Below are 14,668 nucleotides of genomic sequence, written 5' to 3' on the forward strand. Positions count from 1 at the left end.
CCCAGAGTAATGGTCATGACAGGGCAGTAGTGTTCATGTCTCCACCCCCTGGTGTCGATTGGCCGCAAGTTGCTGGGCCAACCACCCAGACCAGTGCCAGGGCCGAAGACGTCAACTGGGCCATACTTGGGGTTGGGGAGGAGGCAACGGCCTAGGGCTACTGGCAAGCGGCCGGTGGCCAACAAACGTCGTCAGGGCCATCATCCCACTGTCAGATGATGAAACAGAGGATGCAGACATCTTCTAACTCGTCCCTCGAAAGAGGAGGAGACAACTAGAGTCGACGGAGCAGGGTGGCTCCTCTGTGCCAGCAGGGATCGCATCACCGACCACTGCAAAACAGAGGACAAGCGGCAAAGAGGTCGAGTGCCAGGCCCCGGCGCCGGTACTGGTCATGGAAAAAGACCCGGTGGAACCCACCGAGCATGTGGAGCAAGCACGGTCGAAGAGACGCTCCTTCACCACGTCATTCCGTGCTTCCAAGCTATAAGTATTTGTAACCTTGATGTAAGCTTACAATTTGTATTGAATACTATTGTCTTCTGAACTTATCTCTGATATATTAGGTTGGCGTCCACCAAAAATCCCAACCAGCTAGCCGGGTGTGGCATGGCTTCGCCAGCAATGGCGGAAAGAACTGCCCAGTAGCCGGCTGTGGAGGAACCTATAGAAGAAAATCCACCGGAACCTTAGCAGACGAGCGGCCAGACGACAGTTCCTAAGCAGCTGAGCGAGAAGAGAGCCGAGCCAAGTACAAGTGCTCCGAGCACTACCCCTACTGAGGGGGATACTTTGGCGCTAAGGGGACCAGACCAAGCCAAGAAGTAGCAGCCGGAGGTGGCACAGAGCACGCTTGCCGACGCTACGGCTCATGGGAAAGCCATAGTGGTCGCAGGGACTACAAACTCTAGACCAGCGCCGCCTCCTGAACAAGAGGCCAAAGAGGACGAAGTAGAAGAGATCCTGGGCCATCCCCAAGACAAACGACAACATGTATATGTGTCGCGCTAGCGGAACGACGAGTGGGTTATGCATGAGGAAATGCCAGAGGTCGAAGAGACCCTAAAAGTTGAACGAGCAGCAAAACATCTGGTGACAGAAGTCCAGGTATCTTTGGCTTGACCACTTGATCCTGCTATTTAGTTAAACTGTCTGACTTAGCTTGTTTATATACAGGAGTTGATGAAGACCGCAAAGTACCGAAAGAGGTGCTTCGACCAGATTGAGGGAGTCACGGCAAACAATAGAGAACTGGCGGCCGAGGTGGAACGCTTGCACCGCCAACTTGAAGCCACCGACTAGGAGAGGACGGAGCAAGAGGCATAGAACCAGAACCTGGTCGTCCAGTTCAGTAACAAAGAGCAGGAAAAAACAAGTAAGTTGTCATTTTATCACAATAAGTGCATGACATGTGTTCTTGCATTGTTGGTAGTGACAGTTGTAGTGCAGGCTTAGAAGCCGAAGTAACCCGCCTCCAAGAGGAGAATAGCCGTGTGACCGTAGAGTGTGGTTGCCTGAAGGAGGACAACGAGAAACTGGCGCGCGACCAGTCTCAACTCTGGGACCACACAACCAAGATGAAGGAGGAGCTGAAAAGTAAGTGTTCCAGACCACCTTTCTCATTCTGTTGCCCGCCTTATCTTGTTGTTCCATTACATTTTGATGTCTTGTACGGTTTGTAGTTTTAAAAGTCAATGCCAAGAAACATCTAGAAGCCGTGATGAAAGATCGTGATGTCTGGAAGGCACGAATGCCTAGAGACCACTGAGGATCGAGGACACATGGAAGAACCGGTGCCAGGAAGTGGCAACTGGCATTTTGCCCATCCTCGACCTTATCGATCCGACGCTAACAGAGGAAGCGCCAAGGACGCTGCAGCTCGGACTAGTCGAGAGATGCCGAAAGGCATGGAGTTGGTTCCAAGAGTTCAGTGAAGGAGGTGGGTGAGTACATAGGTGCAGCATGTGCTAAGCATGGTGCGTGCCCACTACCCCCTGATCGATCTTAAGCGCTGGAGGCTAGGGTACCCGAAGGAGGTAGACCCAGACAAGGCTGAGGAGCTTCGGATGACCCTAGCTGGACCTGTCCTCAAAGATTATTGGTGACATTAACCTATGTGGAGGTGGGACAGCACCTGTACAAGGTACGCCATCGACAAGTCAGCTAGAAATGACATCAGTTGCAAGCCAACCGATGAAGCCTTGCGGTCTCGACCAGCCAGGCATCGGCGGGGCCATCCTCTTTAGCTCGACCAGCACAAGAGTCCCCGAGACTCGAGTAGGATATTAGAAGCAGCAAGCAGTAGGTGCCGCGCGCCCCGACCAGCCAATGGAATAGGCTTAGAGCTGTAGAAGAAGGACATAGTTGTGTTATTGTAAACTTGAGCCTCTTCAGGCAAGCTTGTAATAACGTAACTGTATATCATCATAAGCTTGTTTGCTTTGTATAAAACGTATTTAAGCTTGAAACTCATGTTGGTGTAACTAAGTGAGAACATGTTAACGTTCTGTTTAGTTGTACCATTTTGCTCGACACGTCACCCCGAAAAGTTTGTGCGGCCCTAGTTTGCCATGTGGTCGGAGTGTGAGGTGCGTGACCTATGCACACTGTAGACGCGGACAAGTCAAACCAAGGGGGACCTGTCGATCACCCATAATGTAGAGAGTGGATCCCATGCACATGTTGGGAGGAACCAGAGACAGGGCCTACTCCGAAAACCATAGAAGGAATGGTGGTCGGCTTTTACTGGCTAAGTTAGAATAACCATAAAATTCAAAGTTACACATTTGAGTGGTCGGAGAAATCATAATAGCTTTATTGAAGTAAATCGAAAGTACAAAAGGAGTACATATCTCAGTGGTTAAGCATAGAAACATCTAAGCTTGTCGATGTGCCATGACTTTGGTACGTCCGTACCGTCTAGGTGAGCTAACCTGTAAGACGTTGGTCGTGTGACTTCCTTGATCATGAAGGGCCCCTCCCATGGGGTTGCGAGTTTATGGACACCAGCTTGGTTCGTCTTCCACTTCAGGACCAGGTCCCCGACCATGAAGAACCGCTCTTTAACGTTCTTCTTGTAGTACCTACGTAAAACAGCAAGGTATTTGGCCGTACGTATACAAGAATCGAGCCGCTTCTCTTCTGTGCCTATTCACTTCTAAGCTCCCATATTTCATTAACCTTGCCTTCATCGAAGTTCTCTACCCATGCTGATCTGAAAGCTATATCTGCTGGGAGGACTGCCTCAGCGCCGTAAACCATAAAGTACGGTGAGACGCCGGTGTTACGACTGGGCTGAGTTCTGAGGCCCCAGACCATGGCTGGCAACTCTTTGAGCCATCTTCTAGGAGCTTTGTCATTTTCTCTATACATCCTCTTCTTCAATTGCGTCCAAGATCATGCCATTTGCCCGCTCAACTTGCCCATTAGCTCTAGGGTGCGCCACCGAGACGTATTTTACTACTATGCTCCTTTCATCGCAGAAGTCCCAAAAAGCGTTCCCGGTGAACTGAGTACCCAGATCAGTGATGATGCTATTGGGTATGCCGAAACGGTGGATGACCTGGTCGAGGAATGTGACAGCCTTTTCTGAGGATGCCTGTACCAGAGGCATGTATTCTATCCACTTAGAAAATTTGTCGATCAGCACAAAGACGCATGTAAATTTCCTAGGAGCTGGTTTGAAGGGCCCGATCATATCTAGTCCCCAGCATGTGAAGGGCCAAGAGGCTGGTATTGTCTGGATCTCATGTGCTGGTATGTGGATTCTCTTGGCGAAGAACTGACAACCCTCATAGTGACGGACTAGCTTCTCTGCATCGGCTACTACTGACTGACCAATAGAACCCTACTCAGAAAGCCTTACCGACCAGCGTTCTTGAGGCCGCGTGGTTGCCGTAGGAGCCAAAGTGGATTTGGTCCAGGAGATGTTCGCCATCCTCCTAGGTTATACACTTCATCAAGATTTCTTCCTTTGCGTTCTTGCGCCATAACTTGCCATCGACGAGCAGGTACTGCTTACTGCTGACGCATCAGGCGCTCGTTTTCTGTCTGATCAGTGTAACCGCTGCCATCTGTTAGGTACTTGATGAAAGGTATTCTCCAGTTGGGCTCATGAGTGGTCGGAGGCGTTTTGGTGGTGCTCGACGCCTGGAACCGTAGCCACCAATTGCTGGTCTAGAGGCTTGTCTGCCGTGGAATCTTCCTCTTCGATGGAAGGCATGAGCAGGTCTTGGACGAATACGCCATGTGGGATTTTGGCTCAGGATGATCCTAACTTTGACAGCACATCTGCTGCTTGATTCTTGTCCCAGACCACATGTATGTACTCGATGCCATAGAACCTGCCTTCCAGTTTTCTGATCAATTTGTAGTATGCATCCATCTTTTCACTGGTCGTGTCCCAGTCCTTATTGAGTTGGTTGATGACCAGAGCAGAGTCTTCGTAGACATAGAGACATTTAACGCTGAGCTCAACCGCAATGCGCAAACCATGTAGGCATGCTTCGTACTCGGCGGCATTATTAGATGCTGGAAAATAAATCATGAGGACGTACCAGAGCTGCTCCTTGGATGGTGACATGAAAAGGACTCCTGCCCCTACACCGTCAATGTTGAGAGAACCATCAAAGTACATCGTCCAATACTCGTTGGACCCCAGAGAGGCAGGTGTGCTTAAGTCTGTCCACTCGACGATGAAATCGACAAGTGCCTGAGACTTGATTGTAGTACGGCTTGCAAATTCCAAGGAGAAGGGGCATAGCTCCATTGCCCATTTAACGATGCGCCCGTTCGCATCCTTGTTGCTAATGATGTCTCGCAGAGGGTACTCAGTTATGACCACCACACGATATCCGTCGAAGTAATGTTTCAACTTTCAGGATGTTATCAGTATGGCGTGTATCAACTTCTGAATCTATGGGTACCTGGTCTTGGACTCATTGAGTACCTCACTGATGAAATAGATTGGCCACTATACCTTGTAGACGTGGCCAGGCTCGTCGCGCTCGACCACCATGGCCGTGGAGACCACTTGATTAGTAGCCGCAATGTAAAGCAGGAGTGTTTCATCTTCTCTGGGAGCAGTGAGGACTGGAGGTGATGTAAGGTATTGTTTCAGCTGTGTGAAGGTAGCGTCTGCTTCCTCCGACCACTCAAACTTTTCGTATGCTTTGAGCAGTTTAAAGAACGGTAATCCTTTTTCGCCTAATCTTGATATGAAACGGCTGAGGGCGGCCATGCATCCGGTAAGCTTCTAAACATCCTTTACCTTTTTGGATGGCTTCATGTCCAAGACAACTTTGACTTTCTCTGGGTTAGGGCGTATGTCGTCATGACTAACGATGTTGCCAAGTAGTATGCCAGAAGGAACACCGAAGATGCACTTTTTTGGGTTTAATTTCCACTGGAATGTGTTAAGGGCTGCAAAGGTGCGTTCCAGGTTGTCAACAAGGGTATGTGCTTCCTTGGTTTTGACAACTATATCATCAACATAAGCCTCGACGAGGTCATCTTTTATCTCTTCTTTGAGGTAGGCCTGTATAGCGCGTTGGTAGGTAGCCCCGGCGTTCTTGAGCCCAAATGACATGGTCGTGTAGCAATTGTGACAGAACCGCCCAATTTATACAAGATCAAGTACGGCTGTCCCCGCTTAACACGTTGACATGCGCATACTCTCACTTATATAAACCCGGTAGTCCGCCGAGTGTCACGCAGGACCTCGGTAAATCAACATCACAACCAAGATCGCGTGATTAAGCAAATACACATCACATACGTAGGGTTGCAGCGGAAAATAAGATTACAAATGGATTCGCAAATAATAGTACAAGTTTGGATTTCAAAACCGATTAGTGAAAACAACATAGCTTTCAAAAGATTACATTAATATATGTTCCAAATACATTGCAAGCATAAGTGACATCATCCGACAAAACCATATAGATGAGAAGTAACTATAGAATCACCGAGCCCACCGGTGGTTAGCCACCATCTTCAGCAGGCCAAAACCTCACCTGCAACATGGTGGGATAAACCCTGAGTACTCGAATGTACTCAGCTAGACTTACCCGTCATAACCAGAAATAAAATTGACTCCAAGGAGTATGCAAGGCTTTATAAGTGAAGGTAGCTTGACAACAATTTGCATAAAAAGCGATTAACTCAATTATACAATTATAATTCTATCATCAAGTTAATTATAACTATCCATCTCTAGATTAGCAACTATCCTGTGCCAAACATGTGGTATATCTGTTTAGAGCATACAATAGTAACCATAGCAGGTATTGAAATTCCAAATTCATTCGAACCATCATATTCCATAACACAGTTACTACGATGTTGGAGCTAGCCAAGTTTCTCACTATCCGGGAGAGACGGCGATTCGAATCGATTTCAACCAGCTGGGAATTTATTCCTAACACAAACCCAGGCAGACCAGATCAACGGTCACCTTAGGTCACCTTTGGTACAACTCAGGTACACATTTCGTGGGTCCGTACCGCGCCGCACAGTCTAGGACACTAGATGCCAGGACGTTCAGGCCTAGCCTACCCTTGGGCTCAGTCTGATCGCCCCCCGCAAGGAGCGCACAATAGAACAGGTCCCGGCCTGAGTTGAGCTACTTGGCTTCACGGTCGGAACGAGTTATCCGGCCAGCTAAGTGATAGGCATGCGTTCAATCTTGTCAGAAGTTCCAACAACGGTACGGTCCTTGATCGGCATAGACGGAATCACATGAGTCATCCTACGCATAGACTCCGCCCGGCCTTGATTTTCTTTTACCCCATGGTTCTGTTCCACGATAGCAAATATAGCCAACCGTGCTCTGGTATCCACCTATATCTCGCAGGTGACAGGATATCACCCGACTTCTACCGGTCTAAGCATGGCTAAGCATATATTCGATCCTGGACCTATACAGGGTTAGAGGTGGTACTTCTGGACAAGGAAGTTTATATGCATCAAGTGGTTCCATTCAACTCTTATAACCTAATGCATCAATCATAAGTACTTAAGTAATCATTTGTAAAATACTAGGAGACTTAAAATGCTCTGGGGCTTGCCTGGGATCCGACACAAGTCAGTTCAGTTAGCTGGCACCGACTTGGTGACATCTCAGATCCTAGCACTCGCTTAGTCCTTCCATCTTCGGGATAGATCCACCAAACACCATCTTCGGGTTTGACTCCACATCACATCCTTCACATGGTTCATCTAGCGTACGTCGAATTCTAGTAAACAGTCCCTGACGGGATTAGGAAGCAGAGGAGGCACTGTGGCTCGTTGAATCCGGCCAGAGGAGGCTCGTCGGCGATGATGGGGCGGCGGCGGAGCACCAGGGGGTCCACGCGCACCCGCCGGTGGTCACTGATGGCCGATAGGCGGCCTGAGGTGGCCTGGCCACGGCAACCGCTAGCGCCAACAGGCTCGCATGGCGGCAGCCTGGCAGAGAGGAGCTGCGGCCGAGCCAAGGTGAAGGAGGAGGGCACGAAAGGGCTGTGGAGCAGGGAGCGGCTAAGGTGGATGCGAATGGGAGCTGCAAGGATGTTCGATGGAGGAGGAATGACAGCGGCAATGGAGTTCGGCTTGCTGTCCATGGCTATGGCGAGCACAAGGCAACGAGGCGAGCGCTGGGAGAGCGGTTGAGGCGAGGGGAAGCGAGTGCGGAGTGGAGCTCAGGCGCTCGGCTTTCAAGCACATGGAGGCAAGGTGGCGAACGGGCGCAAGCGTGGGAGGCCACGCGGCAACGAAGCACTGCAGGCGGTCGGCCATGAACATTACTGTTCATCAAATTCAAAATTTCAATTCCACCGCGAAAATACAAGCTGAAATCCCATTTTCCTCCCATCATATCTCCTAAACCGATCGATTATTTGCTCCACCGATTATACCGTTGTGTAGGACTACAAGAGTACTCTAACTTTCCTTAAAGGAGTTTTCCCAAATTCGAAATGGTTTGCAAACTAAAATTCGCCAAATATGGGTACATTGAAACTGAAAACCGCCTGCTCTGTTCTCGTTTCGCTGATGTGTGGGGTCACTGGTTCGCGGGTCCCACCGGTCAGCGACAGTAGTAAAGAGGGATAGTTCATTTTGATTCCAGACTTCATGTGTTTTGTGATTTTTAGATCTCTAGTTGTATAGCTTCAAAAATTGTGAAATAAATTTGGTAGTGTTCCTTAGGAAGTGTAGTATTTAATAAAAATATGATCTTGACACTTATAGTAGAAATTTTGGAAGATTTAAATTGAAATTTGAAATGTGTTTTTGAATGCATGCAAACTTGTTTATTTTATATCTACAGTTCCTGTGCTCCAAAAATTATGAAATTTTTGTGGTAAGCTATCCTTGACATGTATGAGCTCTGGTAAAAATTTGAGGATTAGTGCATGTATAGATTTGTAGTTATAGATTTTTCATTTATAAATAGGTAATCCTTGTATGAATTTTTATAAATTATTTAGGAATCCAATATTCATGAAATTTGTTGGAGGTTATACTAGTACCATAAGGATGCTAAGAAAAATAGGAAATCTGTTGCTTGACACTTTTCACTAGGGTTTTCTATTTTTGCTATTGTAAGCCTTTCTGTCTTGTCATTTTTGTATAGAATGTTTACTGTATAAAATGACATGAAACTTTTACAGTAGTCTTTTGGTAACATTAGAAATGCACTGTAATTTTTTAAGAATTTATGATGCACATTTGGTATATGTTTATTATTTAACCTATGTATCTAAGTAAAATAATAAAGGCATCTAAATAAATAGTTTTGGCTTTTCCATTAAATGTTCTTGAATGTTTTTGGTATGCTTAAACTGCTGGTAGATTTCGTGTGGTCAAACTTTGAATAATTGCATGAAGTAGAAGTATTGTTGCTTCATAATGCGAATTGGAATAGTTTCCGGACAGATTCTGTAGTTTGATGAGTTGCATGATAAAAATGATGTTTGCTGTAAAAATAGTTAATAACAAAGTTGTAGATAACTTCATCATATGTCTTGTGTTAAAATTTCAGGACCATAGGTCAAACGGTTTAGGAGTTCCAACTGTTTCAATTTAGCTTTTCCGAATTTGCTTGCTCTCTGGAATTTCTGGACAGCACTGATATGATTGTCTGTTTCGGCTAAGATAAGTTGTGAATTAGCTTTTGTGAATTAAATAAGAGTTGTAGGTAATTTTATAAGATTTCCAGAAAGTCTAGGATCACTGCATTTGGATAATTAGAACTCCAGTTATGAGTAAACCAAGTAGCTGCTGTTTGTGAAATAGTAGATGCATTGTTGAAGTAATTAATTACATAATCAAGAAGAGATATGCACCTACTCAGTAAACATGATGCACTTGTTGTTACTTAAACCACATGCTGATAAGAATATTTGCAAGAATGCATTCTTCATGTATCATCAAACCACACTTGTTAACAGATATGCATTCGCAATATCTTATGCCATATTCATGCATCTAGGATTAGAGGAAGAAATAACGTTGCTGGAATTCGACGAAGTAGAGGAAGGGGACCAACAGGAGAATCCTCAAGTCGCAGCTCTCGAAGGCGAGGAGCAAAACCCCAAAGAGCTTCCAGAGTGTCCTGACCACCGCCCCACTTCCTTTCTACGAGGCAAGCCCCGGAGCATTTTAAGTCTCCTAGTATTTTACAAATGATTACTTAAGTACTTATGATTGATGCATTAGGTTATAAGAGTTGAATGGAACCACTTGATGCATATAAATCCCTTATCCAGATATTAAACCTTTAACCCGGTATAGGTCTAGGATCGAACATATGCTTAGCCATGCTTAGACCGGTAGAAGTCGGGTGATTTCCTGTCACCTACGAGATGTAGGTGGATACCGGAGCACGGTTGGCTATATTTGCTATCGTGGAACAGAACCATGGGGTAAAAGAAAATCGAGGCCGGGCGGAAGTCTATGCGTAGGATGACTCATGTGATTCCGTCTAAGCCGATTAAGGATCGTACCATTGTTGGCGCTTCTAACAAGATTGAACGCATGCCTATCACTTAGCTGGCCGGATAACTCGTTCCGACCACGAAGCCAAGTAGCTCAACTCAGGCCGGGACCCGTTCTGTTGTGCGCTCCTTGCGGGGGGCGATTAGACTGAGCCCAAGGGCAGGCTAGGCCTGAATGTCCTGGCATCTGGTGTCCTAGATTATGCAGCATGGTACAGACCCGCGAAATGTGGACCTGAGTTGTACCAAAGGTGACATAAGGCTGCCTTCGCGTGGTATGCCTGGGTTTGTGTTAGGAATAAATTCCCAGCTGGTTGAAATCGATTCGAATCGCCATCTCTCCCGGATAGTGAGAAACTTGGCTAGTCCCAACATCATAGTAACTGTGCTATAGAACATGATGGTTTGAATGAATATGGAATTACAATACCTGCTGTGGTTACTATTGTATGCTTTTAAAATTGATATACCACATGTTTGGCATAGGATAGTTGCTAATCTAGAGATGGATAGTTATAATGAACTTGATAAAGGAATCATAATTGTACAACTAAGTCAATTGCTTTTATGCAAAATGTTGTCAAGCTATCTCCACTTATACAGCCTTGCATAATCCTTGGAGTCTATTTATTTCTGGTTTATGACGGGTAAGTCTAGCTGAGTACCTTCTCGTACTCAGGGTTTTATTTCCCATTGTTGCAGATGGCACTGTGTATCATGGTTATTGCAAGAGTTGCTTCTATCCCGCATGTGGATGAGGAGTAAGCCTTGGGCATGCTTCTTTATTAATCCCTATCTTTGCTTTTGTGGACCGTGATCGTACTTGGCACTGTATCAAACTATGTTGGAAACTTTATTTTCAAACTTAATTGCTTCCGCTTTATCTATCAAACTCGGTTTGTAATAACTTTTATTCGTACTCTAATGATGAAAATGTATCTGTGAACTTTATGTAATATGTGGCATGTATGTTGAATCATGTACGATCTTGGTTGTTGTAAATCAGTTTATCGAGACCCGTCGTGGTACTCGACTGGACTACCGGGTTTATATGGGTATAAGTATGACAGTGCGACCAGCTTGAGGGCTGCCATTGTACTTGTACTCTTATAAATTGGTTGGTTCTACGATAGCCCGATTGGGATTGATCTAGATCGGCCTTATATCTTCTTTAACCCATTGTTTGTTAATCTAAACTGATCTAATCTGCACTTTAAATGATGAGTTATGTTTTATCGGTTGTTTTATATCAATCTTGATCGTGCATAGTGTGCGGTTAAGGCATGTCTAATCTTGAGTAGATCTATTGGCTAGTGAAAACCTGTTTCATGGCCCTGTTATCATGGCCTGTGTGATTCTGCCTCACACCTCACTATTAGCATCATGGAGTGGGGATCATTATTCGGTAGTTTTGTTCTTGATAGGGCATGACCTCAACTGTGCGCTATGCCTGAATTGGCTATTTTAGCCAATATCGAGTCCTTTCATGAGCAGTTCACGTCACGAGATCAGTTGAAGTAGGGATAGGTTGAAAGATGTGTTAGCCCCATGATCTTATTATTGTATTACGGCCTGCATGATTCTGCCTCATGCCCCACTGATATTAGTAATAAGTTAGGGTTGTCGAGTCTATTGTTGTTTCTATGGCCTGCATGATTTTGCCTCATGCCCCACTTGGTCATAGCGATAGATGAGATCTAATATATTGATTAGATTTATCTTTATTAAATGGTTGAATGATGATGAACTATTTCTTTTATATAAAAAGGGGTTCGGTTACTTGCAGTCATTGGCTTATCATAAATTAATCATTGTTGACATCCTTTTGCCATTGATTAATGTTTGTCTAAATAATGATATTCATCCTGAATGATAACCGATTCTTCTTACACAACCCCATGAGCTTTAATTGATTTATTCTTATGAATATGCTGGAATCGACTATTTAGTCGATCTCCTTTCATATCGTCTCTCGGAGCCTCATATTTGGGACTGTCTAGCAACACCAGCACGTTCCACCCTAATTACTTATAAACTTTTTCTCCTTGTCAATTGTAGGGTCAAATTGACTAGCAGGTCTCAGGAGGAGTGCGCAGGATCGACCATCCCTATGCTGAAGCTAGGCAGATCTCTAGCTCCATCGAGCGGACCCTTCCGTCTTGCTCGTGTGCCCTCAGCACAGGATGAAATTTCATGCCGACACACGCTTCTGGCACGCTCGGTGGGACACGACAATCGTCATGGCAGTTCACAACAACAATGACATCCTTATGGTACATTATGAAGATCTACCTGATGGAGATAAAGATGTCATCGATAGAGCTATAGAAGAATTTCAGAACAAGTGTTTGTTGTCCTACATCAAAACATATGACAACACAATTATTCAGAAATTTCCATTACCAAGAGTTCTATTACACGGGTAGACAGATATAGTTGAAGCTAAAGACATGCATTTCTTTATGGAAATTGTAGACAAATCTAGTTCGTGATGCCATATCAAGCCATAATGAAGCTTTCTTGGACACATTCCACAACACCATGGAAGAGGCTGATTCATGGGTTTCTAGTTGGTCAAGTTGGGCCAGGCTTATTACAACATTCCACATCCGTCGACTAGCCATCAAGAAGAAGCACCAGCTTGGTAATGATGATGTCCAGGACAGTTAGGGTTCATCTGAACAAGCTCAAGGTACTACTACTGAATCAGACATAGTATAATCCTAGATCGTCAGTGCAGCATGTGCAATAGCCGACTGGGGCAAGGTCAGAACCAGGTGATTAATTTTGGCACATCAGGGCCACATACGATTGTCGGCTCAAAAAAATAGCACCATCAATTCAAAGGATCCGTAGAGATATAGATCCTCGTGTCTATAATCAGAGACTTCAAGTAGCAAACCTAGCAATGGACCCAATAGATAGAGATTCCATAAGGGTGTCACTATGGCATAGATTATAACACCCTTCACTATGATTCCAAATCCTAGGGTATCAAGGCACATGGGATTTCAATCCATAGATGGGTCAAGTAGGTGCAGAGAAATCCAAATTCCAAATGCTGATGAGTTGTTGCTTGATGGTGACCGAGATGATGAAGAATTAGTTCGGTCTGAAGCCAAAAGGACTGACCTTCTCGTACAAACGCCCATATCCGGAATGGTATGATTTGGTCGCTCTTCCCACAAATTACAAGCTCCCAGAGTTTGCCAAGTTCACTGGCCAAGGACAGTACAAGCACAATAGAGCATGTCAGTCAGTATCTTACACAATTAGGCGAGGCATCAGTTGAGGAGGGCCATTCAAGTTCGTTTTTTCTCCTTGTCCCTATCAGGGTCAGCCTTCACTTGGTTTTCATCATCGCTGGTCAACTCCATTGCCAATTGAGCTGATCTAGGAAAAGAAATTTCATACATATTTTTACACTAGGACTAGAGAAAAGAAGATTACCGATCTAACAACTATAAGGCAGAAGACTAATGAATTGGGCACTGAGTTTCTTTAGAGGCTTCCGAGAAACTAGGAACTTATGCTTCTCACTAAACTTGGCTGATGATCAGCTAGCTGCTTTAGCCATTCACGGAATACTACCAATGTGGAAAGAAAAACTGCTTGGACAATAATTTGACAACTTGGGTCAATTGGCTTAATGAGTGATAGTGCTCAATAGCTAATTCTAGAGTATACGCAGAGATACCCAATTTAGAAGAGTACCACAGTGGCCGAAGCTTATAATCCATACTCAGTCGATGACGGCTATGAAGATGAAGAAGAGGTTGCTACGGCTAATGGAATTGGGGACAAGAAGACAGTAATGGTGCCAAATTCCTTGGGGAAGAGGAGTTGAGGAGAGCTATGACTTTCATGTCACAAAATCAGACAAGCTCTTCGATTTCTTGCTTGAGAAGGGACGGATCAAGTTGCTCGATAATCATGTTACGTTGCCCCCTAATCAGTTGAAGAATAAGAAGTTCTGCAAGTTCCATAATGCTACTTCTCATTCCACAAATGAATGCAGAATTTTCCGACAGCATATACAAAGGGCTATTCAGCAAGGAAGGCTCAAATTTGATACGCATCGGAAAATGAAAGTTGATGATAATCCTTTTCCAGGAGATCAAAACATGGTTGATGCTAGGTTGCTCAAAGGAAAGACTAAGATCCTAACATCAACCAACTCAAGAGAAGCTAGAACAGTCGATCCCGAGATGCAAATATCGGCTGACGAGTATAGAGAAATTAGAAGACGTCGCAATAAGCAAAAGAGCCAATATAAGCAGGGGGAAACGTCAAAAGAAGGGGTGACAAAGCTGTGGGTTACATCTCAAATTCTATTGAATAAATGGCAGTGGTAGAAGGAAAAGGATTATCAGCATTGGTTAGAAAAGCAAGAATACCAGCGTCAACAGGAGAAAGAGAAGTATGAAAGAAATCAAGCTAAATTGCATTGGAATTGTCCTTTCTTTAGACATTGCTAGAACAAAGGTTTGAAGTTGCCTACCAGGAGTAACTGTCTAGAGTGCAGCGATCAATATTGGGAGTTTAGGCAATCTCAAACCAACCGCCGATCTATCCATGCTCAAGATGCATGTCATCACAATAACATGGATCGGTGCTTAAAAAAAGGAAGTGTTCATAATCAGCTTGGAAAAAGAGTTGTTGATCAAAACTGGGTTGATTACGAAGAAGGA

The sequence above is a fragment of the Miscanthus floridulus genome, chromosome 14 (assembly GCF_019320115.1).
Source record: "Miscanthus floridulus cultivar M001 chromosome 14, ASM1932011v1, whole genome shotgun sequence".
NCBI classification, from domain to species: Eukaryota; Viridiplantae; Streptophyta; class Magnoliopsida; order Poales; family Poaceae; genus Miscanthus; species Miscanthus floridulus.